Consider the following 11,893-nt stretch of genomic DNA (forward strand, 5'->3'; position numbering starts at 1 on the left):
TTTTTCAAACTGACGCACATAACGTCATTATTCAAATAACATACATAATAATATTTTATGCACGTCGTCTTATTAGGGAAAAAGTTCTACCTATTCAGCCGATAATGTGGCAACGTGACAAATTGTGTCGATAAAATATTGACTGCGTTTTAAATATAAATCCATAACTCTCTCCATATTTTTGGAATTACGCCCATATATTTACGTTATGCGCTAGAGAGAGAGATTGCCAGGAAAATATGGATTAAATATATGTTAATATAAACAAACAGTTTTAATTTGAAGATTAATGCACGTATAATTAAATACTCTTTTATTAAAAACCATATATTTGCGTATATTTATTACGTTATAGGGAAAATATTCAAATTTCCATAAATACGATGGATATCTTTATATATCTCTCTCTGTTATTACTTTCTAACATACAATAATAACATAATTATCTCGCAAAAAATGCATTTCAACAAATATATAACAAGTTCCTTCTTTGAGTTACCTCGAATGTTATTATATATTATACTCGCGCGAATGTAACATTGGGGGAGGTCGCACTAAATCGGGCAAACTTTTTCCCAAAAACTTTCTGGAGGATTTAATTTCTGACGCGTATATAACAATCTGTGATATTTAACGCGATGTTGTCAAAGGTAGATTCGATACGAATGGCCGTCAATAGCAACGCGGAGAACTTTGTTATTACGCAGACAACACTAATTTAAAATCGCTGTTAGCTGCGGATCCGCGCCTTCATATAATGAGTAACGATGGAACAATAATCAGCGGTGAGATAATTGGAGAACTACTGCTCGATGTGCAAATGGATGAAAGTTGATTGTTTTGCGGCGGTATCTGGAGCATGCGAAAAAATAATTAATTTGAAAACATTTTTGTGTTGTTTTATAAGGAGGTAAAGTGCAAAACAGCATGCGCAAAGCTAATGAATAACCTCGTATATTTTTTTTGTTTATCAATTTTAAGTGTTGTACGTTGTGCTGTTAAGTTCTCAAATATCTAATTCAGATAAAAACGGAGAATGATAAGATAAGTTTTTTTAACAATTTCAAAAAATACTTTTTTATCTACAATTTTTGTTTTCTACTTTTTAAAAAAATCTAATTTTAATAAATAATGTTGCTTTTCGGAAGAAGAGAATAATTGGATCTATAGACGATAAACAAACAGGAATGATTACAATTTTGAAGAGAACGAATATTTGCATATGATAGAGAAGACTGAAAAGGCGATTGTGACATCCGTTTCATGTGTTATGAAGCGTACGTGATATCCTCGGTATTCACAGAAGCGATTCAATGGCTTGAGGTGAATCGCTCCTCTCGTTCAAAGATCACTTCATTGTCACGTTTCCTTTGCGTGGAAATACTTTGACAAGGAGTCGCTTAACGACGATTGGCAGGGTCGCTTTGTGAGTTCTTAAGTTTAAATCTGACAGGTCAAGAGGGCTAATGACTCTTAACAGAAATAATATCTATAACATTCATATGCGATATCACTCCGTGAATTTATCATCATAATGTATTAAATTGAACATAACGTATCTCGACATGATAGAGAACATTTATGCATATTTACATTTATTATATTTGATCTGCTCTTAAATGATTATTTTTATATATGTTCCGTTTTATCAACTTATTTACCAATTTTTTTGCTTACGAAAGTAAATGTTTAGGTACTCCACAAAATATCGCTGTTTTTTTTTCAGTAATCAACTGATTATAAAAAGACGCGTACACAATGTTTTAAGAAGGAACTTGTAGTTTTTGTAAGAATAAGTTTTATTTCATAAATAAATATAAGACAGTTTTATTTTTTATTGAAATGTGTGTGTTAATGTAAATTCTTTTAATCTTCTATATTATCATCTATATTAGCCAAAGGTGTTTCTCGCTTTGCGTGAAAAGTTATACGTCTCTAGGTAGGAGAAATGGGGTGGAGTTCGTTTCGTGTGAAAAGTCTTGCGCCCTTAAGCAGGCGAGGGGAAGATATAGGATAATTTTTAATATTGTATGTAGCAGAAATAAGATGTTATTAAAATAATTGTTTTGTTAGTAATTTTTTAACGAATAATGAGCGCTGGCTAAAACTTTTTGAAGATAACTCAGGATCATAACCTTGACAACATATACAAGGTCAAGGCAACTCGGGTGGCTTCTTCTATATTGCATAATTATCAATAAATAATGAAAAGTAAAAAAAAATAAAGTAACTGAAGTAAAGTTATAATAAGTTATAAATATTGATATTATCGGTAACGGAATATATATATACTTACATATATATATGTACTTTTAAATTTCATTTTATTTTTTTCATGGGGTTGTATGTAATAAAACTTGATATAAAATACTGTTTTATATTTTATAATTTTACAAAATAAAAATAAATTACTATTTATAAAATAGAGAAAAATAAAAATTGTAAATGCTTAGATGTGTTTTTTTTTCGTTTTTCGAATAATTTTGTAATGTATATGTATATATATATATATATATATAATTTATATATATATATAAATTATATATGTATATATATATATATATGAAATTTATATATATATAAATTATATATATATAAATTTATATATATAATTTGAGATTCATACTTAGTATCCTACTCTCTTCATTTTAAGATTAATTATTAAATGTATAAATTGATATAAAAAAGCAATACTCGAAGAATTTTCGACGTATTGTATTACATATAAATAAGAAATATTTGTGGTTACATAATATATTGTTTTATGCTAAATAATATAAAACATATTTTTGTTTTATGCTAAATTTTTATAACGTACCAACTTCGGCTAATCTTTTCATTTTTTAATGTAAAATAAATTGATATTATATATTCTGAAAGAAATGATATTGAGCCAATAAATATTTGTCTATTGTTACGGTACAGAAAATTTTGATATAGGTTACACAAACAAATCAGAATTAATTAATTATATTTGAGTTATTTTGAAACATTGAAATATATAATTTTTATCTATAATTTCTATCACATTCTAATAATATTCTCTAATTTCTTATGTATTCAGATTAAAAATTATTATTTCGGAAGTGTGAATTGATAATACAATAAACGGATACGTTTATTATTAAGTTAATGTTTCACAGATTAAATAAATAAGATGTAAAAAAATATCCCCGCCGATTATATCAGTAAAAATAATGAAAAGTCTTTGCAGATTTACTTGAATTTACTGAATTGAATCTTAACTTAAACCTAAATTAAAAGCGTAATTTAACTAGAAAAATTCGAGGTCATTTTATTCAAGATTTTTTAAAATTGTAACAATATCCGGTTAGACTGGAGTACACTATGTAAAATGATAGAACTTCATCTTCTTCTGGTGAATAACGCCACGATGGAGTTAAATATCGTGTATTAAGAAATAAGCAAAAACCGGCATTGAAAAGTAAGAAGATTTAAGAAAGAAGATTTAAATGGATTCAAGAAGAATCTTTCCATGCAAATATCAAGATAAAAGAGAAAGAATTAGATGAATCATTTTATTTGGTAATACTATAGACTAGATCTGAATACAACACTGGTAAGCTCAATTTACTTGTTATTATTATGTATTATCTACATATAAAATTCTAAGTAAACAAAAATAAACATCAATTGAATATTGAAAATCGATATTACAGATACAATAGAGGATAATACAATAATTAAATATAATATTCTCTGAATTTATAGTATTATTTATACTATAAATTCTTTATTTTATAGGATATCTATATTTCCATTTTATTTAATTTCATATGGCAGTAATCAAGTGAATTTTCTATCATAACGTATTCTCTTTGTGATATCAAATTGGTCATAACTTAATTCTCAACTTAATAATCATCTGACTCGCATACGTGTTTTTAAATACGAATGCACATGAATGCGAAACTGAGCGGTACATAGTATGGACGAAAATATCATCGGTACTTTTACAAGCTACAATTTATTCACCTTTACGATTTGCTAGAATTGGAGCAGCGTTACGCACCCATCGATACCTTCGGTATTTGTGCATTTCGCGGCATTTCGATAAATATTCACTCGTGTTTGCGTACGACGGTGACGGCTGTCGACGCGATTTATCGACGAGTGCTTGGATACCCGATTCGAGGAGAGATGACGGACGGCTGAGAGATGCCACTGTAACGCCGTATTCCCGAGATAAGGATGCTCTTCGAAGGAGGAGCGGTGCGATGCGTCGCATCGGTGTCTCCTCTAGTCGTGTTACGCGACAGGAAAATCCACCGAGCTTTTCGTTCTCAGGAAAACGCTTATCGTACCAGATGTATGCATGTGAGCGAGAGAAGCAGCATCTCTCTCTTTCTCTCTCTCTCTCTCTCTCTCTCTGTCTTATCAAAAAATAAATTTTATGATGATCTGAAATATAAAAATCGATTATGAATACCGGCCCTAGAATGTATATTAAATAACGATTTTATTTAATTTTATTTTTTTTTCTCTCTCTCTCTCTCTCTCGTTCTAGGCGCCAGTTATAGCGATCGTTCCTCAGGACTCAATTCTTGGACCTCTGCTGTTCATCCAAAAAAATATTCTGCTCTTTAGTAGTATCCTTTTGATTTTAACGAATTTTCCTCTATATGGGTTATACCTACTCAAGATGATATTCTAAAATGTATAGGAATATCATTTAACTGAGAGATAAGCTGGCCCACTGGGTGGGTTAACTGGATAAGCTGAATTTAAGATTTCAATCCTCTTCATGTTAGAAGAATTTTCTAGAAGTACGTTCCACTTAACGTTCGCAACGCTCGCATGTATCATCTCATCCTTGTTTAATATTTGATGACAAGAAAGATAAAATGATACTCGCGAGAACGCATCCTAGCTTTTTTTCATATACATATATATAATATATATGATTAATCCAATTTTATTGCTAAAATATTAGTACCACATTCCCAAATTTACATCATTATAAGCAAAAGCTAGCTCTTTCAGAAGTCTATAGAATGAATACTCTGAAAGAAATTCGGTTTCCAGGAGTGTTCGAGATACGGCCAACATGTACATATTTTCCATATTTGGCGTTCGTGCGACATGCGGATCGAAAGCTTCTCTCTCTCTTTAGAAGGATCCCAAGCGTCCTTAGAGGTTTCCAAAACATAAACTCGGCTATCACCTCGTCGATAAAGTCGAAAAACAATAAACTAAGCCGCACGTCGCACGTACGCAGATCTCAACCGCTATAACGGCGAACCAACTCGGATCGGTCGCAGCGCACGCGCGATCGCGTGACGCAAAACGTGTAATATGCGTTCATCCCAATCAAGAATCCAGATTTAACGGGCGCGCATGGCAATAGCGTGCCGCTTGGCCGTTGCGCTCGAAATTGCCAATCGCCACCCGAAACAGAGGATCACCTCAAATTTTTCAATTTGCAAAAATCTCATAGGCGAACGCAAAGGGAAGCCTTTGTTCTCAAAAGAGCATAAAAGGCAAAACCGAGAAGCAATAGCTCTCTTAGTTTTCCGCCGTTTTTGAGTCAACGCTTCGCTATCAGTGCACCGCCAAGGAGACGCTCCGCCGCCAGAAAACCGCCGCGTTTGATTCGCAAAGAATATTATTGGATTGAAGCGAAATACAATTAAACGCCGTGTCACTTAAATTTTTCTCGCCAGCGCTCTCGCTCTGACTCGCTCTCGAAACAAGGAGACTCACTAACGCGATTTGAATACATCTTTTTACTTTATTATAGGGTGTTTTCGTTTTATTATAAATATCATAGTCATCTCGTAGTAGGATAGCGTATTTACTTTTTACTTAGAGGAATTTATTCTTGGTCATAGCTCATGTGTCTACTTTTATATAAATGAATGCGTGTTAGATACAAACGTATAATTTTTGTAAGATTTATTTGAGAAAATGCCCATCAAAAGGAATTCCTCGCTTATGAGCAGAATATTTTTCTTTGAGTGTTTATTGTTTTTATTAATAATGATCTTCTGTATTAAGTATCGCAATCATATTCTTTATATTCAACGATAACCAAATTTACATCCATTTCTCTCTTACGTTCTTGAAATGGCTCTGAATAAAGTATGGAGGAACATTGCAGCTATCGAGTTCTGGGCTTTCAACAACTTTCTGAGACTTAATCCCAGCAAAACACAAATCATATTTACGGGTACCGCCAAGAATTTCAACAGTATTGTCGCTGCTCATAACATTGAGCTCAAATTAAATGGTTCACACACATTGAGCTTACTGCCTAAGTTACTAATCTACTTGGCGTTCATTTTACAAACACTCTAAATTAGTCCGAACAGGGTTGCTGTGAATAGATCAGAGTTGTCTCAAATCGTATTAACGGTCCTTTGGCGATTTAAATATCATATAAACAGCCTAAGTGCTCCTCTGCGCATTCGGCTCACATCTTTAATCTTTTGTATTTTTTATTATTGCTGTGCCGTGTTCACGCTCTTAAATATCAACAGAGGTTCTGTTAAATGCCTGCGATTTATGAATGCCTGCGTGTAAATTTAATTTACAATTTACATAGAGACGAACGTGTCTTGCATTTTTAAGCACATTTGATTGGACATCCTCGTGAATGTCAGAAGATCTTATCTCAATTGCTAGTTTTTCATTATTCGTTCAGGTCCTTCTTCCTAATACATAATCTCCATCTACATATTAGTTTCCGTGATCATATGTGCCCTTCCCTCCTGCTGAACGTTTATATATAAAAAAGATTAACAGTAAAGTTAGATGGTAAAATATGGCATAACATTTTTAATTGGCTGCTGCAACCAATTAAAAATACTGTGTCGTATTTTACTATCTAATTTGCTGTAGCAGTCAATCTTTTTTTCAGTGCGCGTTCTTTTCTATACGTTGATCACAATGTGGAATTCACATTTTGTCGTTATCAGAGAATCAAAATAGTTATATGCGTTTACACGCAAGCTCTTCAAATCTCCACGGCGGCAGCAAACGTCGCACTAGGTTCTATCATTTCATCTTGTATCTTTTCTTTGTCTTTCCTTTTTAGACAAATTGTTACTTTAATTTTCTTTGTATTTCTTTCTTTCTTTTTATTATTTTTTAAATTTTTATCTTGTAAATATTATTTTCTTTGTGTAACCATATTTCCTGTTCATTTTTTTTACTTGTCATTTTGTATCTTTAAAAGGTCTACCCTTTAAGGATATCAGTAAATTTATCTCTCTATTTATTTATTTATCTATCTCTCTGTTCTCTCTCTCTCTCTCTCTCTTTCTCTCCCATTCTGTCAATCTCTTGCTTTCGGCCGCGTCTCTCAGGTAGTAGGTTCCTGTCACTCGATGTTCCGAACGATCGATCTTTGAATCTCGCTTACATGCTTGTCGGCTTAATCGATCTTCCATCGATAAGAGACTACGTTTGCGCTGTCTCGCATGTTCGTCGCCGTTTATCCACTTCGACATTAGGACGTACTACACCCTCGCGAAGCGCCGCCACAATTGTTTACGGTGTCGACATGTCCGCTCGTATTTTATCGACATTCGACGTGAACTGATTTCACTCCAGAGCGTAATTCGGAGTTGCCATAAATTAGCGTATCTTTACAATAATGTGATTATTAACGCAAATATTTCAAAGACTTAAATTAATCAATAAATAACGCTTATTGTAATATAACGGCGTATTGGCGCTAACCGTCTTTATGCCCCGTAATAGCATTAACGCTAAAGGCAATATGACCGAAGTTTGTAGATGTTACATTGTTGTTTACGGATATCGTGATATATGATGGTACTGCAATTTGTTATTCAGGCCGCTACATTATTCCAGTATGTATGTGCGAGCGCGCGTGTACGCGCGTGCACGTATTTCGGACGCTCTTAAGGGACTCGGTCCTGGAGGACGATAAATTCTGTTGCTCTCACATTTTCCGTGACTCCTCGTACGTGCGAGGATAAGGATAAAGCGAACGATGAAAGCTCGCGGCATACTGAGAATCCTCGCTCTTATTTATTTTCTTTTCTACTGGCTTGCCATTCGTCATGCTGCCGCATCGTGCACCGGAACGAATGAAAAACGCCGAATAACCGCGAGCCTTGTGGAAATTACGAAAGAACGAGAGACATCTTTGTTCTACCGATTCGTTGCCGCGCCTAGTTGTCGATCAAGAGAGAGTATATAAAGGGTGTCTCAAAATGATCTGACATTTTAAATTGCGCGCCATTTTTTTTTGCAGCGAACGTAACGTACTAACCTTTAACAACTGGCATCAGGAAGTATTGAGGTTTAGTCATGGAGAATTACACGATCGAGCAACGCATAGAAATTGTGAAATTTCTTCAGACGAAGTTTCATGGTCGTGTTATTTCGCGCCGCGGCGATGTGAATTGGTCATCGATTTGTCATGCGATTTGACGCCATTGGACTTCTTTCTTTGGGGTTTTCTGAAAGGAAAAGTGTATGCCAATGATCCACAGACCATTCCGGAGTTGAAGGAAGAAATTAGACGTACCATTAATGAAATTAGTCCGCAATTATGCCAAAATGTCATTGAAAATTTTGTCAAAAGAATGAACGTTTGTAAACAGAATCGAGGCGGCCATTTATCGGATATTGTGTTCCACATATAACCTCCATGTTTGTACTTTATTAAACTAAAAACATGTGTACTTTTCAAATAAATAATATGTTTTATTAATACATTAAAATGTCAGGTCATTTTGAGACACCCTTTAGTTGGAAAATTTCTGTTAAGTTTAATATACTTCACGTGTCAAACGATCCACCCAAAATGTTCTATTAATTTAACACAATACGTATTATAAAATAACACAAATATTATGCAAAAGAATAAATGCAAAAAAGGTATTGTTGACACAGTTTATAAAAGAATTCTGAAAGCATATTTTTTCAGTAAAATTAACATTTGTGATATGTTAAATTATCCCATATTTTATTCATTCATCTTAAAATTTAAGATTTAAAACACTTTATTTTTATATTATTTGTTCACTTAGTCATAAATTATATCATTTTGATACTAAGAAATGTTAAATATCAATTTAATAAAAAATCTTAAAATAATATATTATATTAAATTAATAAATCTGTTAAAAAATTCAACACAAATCGTTAACATGAATGGACCGTTTCTTCTAATACAAATATACAATGTTTTTTTACTGTGTAGCCAGTATTCATAATTTGTTTTTGCTTTAATACTCTGTTTCAAGTAATATCTTCAAATAATATCAAGATGCTAATACGGTTTCGTGATTGTTTTTTTATGTCGTCTTAAAAATGTCAGAAAACCATATCACAGAGCTATATTAACAACAAAAGTAAACTTTATAAATACCAATCTTTAAGTTTGACGCCATGTATTGCCATGCATTGCAATATTTATTGTGAAAAATATCACCTCAGCCAAATTGTGCTTCAAGACCGAAAATTTAATTAGCGCATGGTTTGTAGAATTGGAAATGTATATGTATAAATTCACGTTAAAATATTATTATGTACGAAGCTGTTATCTAGCTTGAAAAATTTCCCTTCTAGGGTATTACATATCGGTCTAATGTCTCACTTCTGTTTATTATTGCTTTTATTAATATTTAAAAATATTGTAAAATTTTTTAGATTAATTGTGTTTGAGCATTACAAAAATTATAAAAGCAACAAATGATTACTTTTTAAGTGACGGTGAAGATAACGAGTCAGTTTTGAGAATCAGTAACTAGTTAATAAATAATTATTTTTTACTCGGTAATGAGTAACAGTAACCATTATAATTACTTTTGAAAAGTAACCTTTTCCTGAATTCATAATAATCAATAATTATTATTATCTCTTATCGTAGATACACTAAAAAATTTGATATCTATTATAATAATTAAGCCTAAATGATACTAAATAACTACTAATATAAAAAGTAATAAAATACTAATATAAAAAGTTACTAAAGCTTTGTTGAAATAATTTCAATTAAATGTGTGTGTGTGTGTGTGTGTGTGTGTGGGTGTGTGTTTGGTTAATATTACTGAACTAACTAAATGTTGATTTTATTGTTGTAATTATTAGCTTACTTTTTTAATTGATACCAAATGGTTACTTACTATTACTGTGTTTGTGTCATAAATACTTACATAGCACGAATATTCTAAAAATAAGGTGCGTTTAGTAGATAATATTAGACTTTCTTTGTGTATGGCTGAATATACTATAAAGTATATATAAAGTATATATTTTATATACTTTCTGTCATATATTTATGTCAATTATACCATACATCACACTTTAGCTGCCATAATATAAACTTTTAGAACATCTGACACTAAAGTTAAAAGTGTCACGAGAGTCAAGTCATGCGAAAACAAGCCTCAGTAAGTCGATTGGACAACACAGTGACGTTATGAACGAGATCACGCAATTTTCCCATGGTGACCATCAACTTGTTCACCTCCTCCAAGTTATTCCTGCCTCAGTCTCCCCAGAGGGACAATAAAAGGCCGTGAGAATGAAAGATAAGGGCGATTAGAGCGAGAGACTCGGGCGAAGGAGAAGCGAAGTCCGTAAATCAGGATGTTACTTGATCCGATTACGAACGATTATATTCCGTGCGAAGTCTCCGCGAAACTCGTCGTCGCTCGGTACTTTTATAGTAACACGACTGGCTTCACCAATTGCTTTGTAACTTTTTTTCTTTCTTCCTATTTATCTTTTCTTTGCTTCTATCTGTTTCCTGTTCTTGTTTCTTACGACAATAAAGAGTTACTATTTCTTTTTTTAGTCAGAATACCCTCAATCTCTTAATGCACTCTGCAAGAATATGCGACGAGAATTTTTTTCGTATAATAGACTTTTTCTCTTTTCTCAGAAATTATTTTCTATTAAAACAGTATTTAGAAACGTAGAAATGTAGAAATCAATTACACTATAATTTTGCTGTTAAAGCATGGCTTGACTTCACTTCATTCTTGGCATGATCAAACTCTGATTCCTTTTACGTGAGAGAGACTTCTTTTTTATATCTTTAGCGTCTTAAAACATTAACGACTTAAAGTGCGATATTCTTAGCAACTTTGGAAAAATATCGACTTCAAACTATTTCGTCGTTTTGCAGCAGCTGCATTGTCCATTAAACAACCTTAAGTTCATCAACTAGTTCCGTATAGCTGTCATAAAATTTCATATAGTTTTCAGATACTTTTTTTCTATTCGTCTATAAAAACTGCGCAAGTTTGTCGTATTACTTATAATTCGAAACACCAATTTGTCATTCTTTAATTATTTTTCTGAAAATTATGTATTTTCTGAGATTGTGAAAAAATGTGTTTTAGACGTTAATTTTCCAAAATGGTAGTGCAACTAGTGTGGCGGTCTGTCAAATTGGAAAACTTGGGGTTTTCATTATAGGAAATCGAACTTCAAGACATTCAAAAATCATCATTATCAGACCTGTGCAAGCAGAAGTTCTTTTTTTTATCTATATTGACTGCAGGACTACGTGACATACGTTACATATGAAATTATATCATATTTCAATATCATACATTGGATACTTATATATGATAAGTAGATGTATTTCCAACTTTGAATTATTAATTTTGTTTCTTATACATTGTATTTTTATATAAATATAATTAATTGTTTCCTAGATATTTTAATATTTCCGGGTTTTTAGAGGATCTTGTATCAACAACTTTAATTGCACATAACACCTTCTAGAAGCGTCATTTAAACGAAATATTGCATTTTTGAACTCTATTCGGCAAGACCTTTCCAACAATATATAATTTATATCTATTTATCTATTTATGACTATCATTTTCTACATTTTTCTTGTAAGTGTAAGTAAAACAAATTATATTAGGTGTTGGAATTA

The sequence above is a fragment of the Acromyrmex echinatior genome, chromosome 1 (assembly GCF_024713525.1).
Source record: "Acromyrmex echinatior isolate Ae372 chromosome 1, ASM2471352v2, whole genome shotgun sequence".
NCBI lineage: Eukaryota > Metazoa > Arthropoda > Insecta > Hymenoptera > Formicidae > Acromyrmex > Acromyrmex echinatior.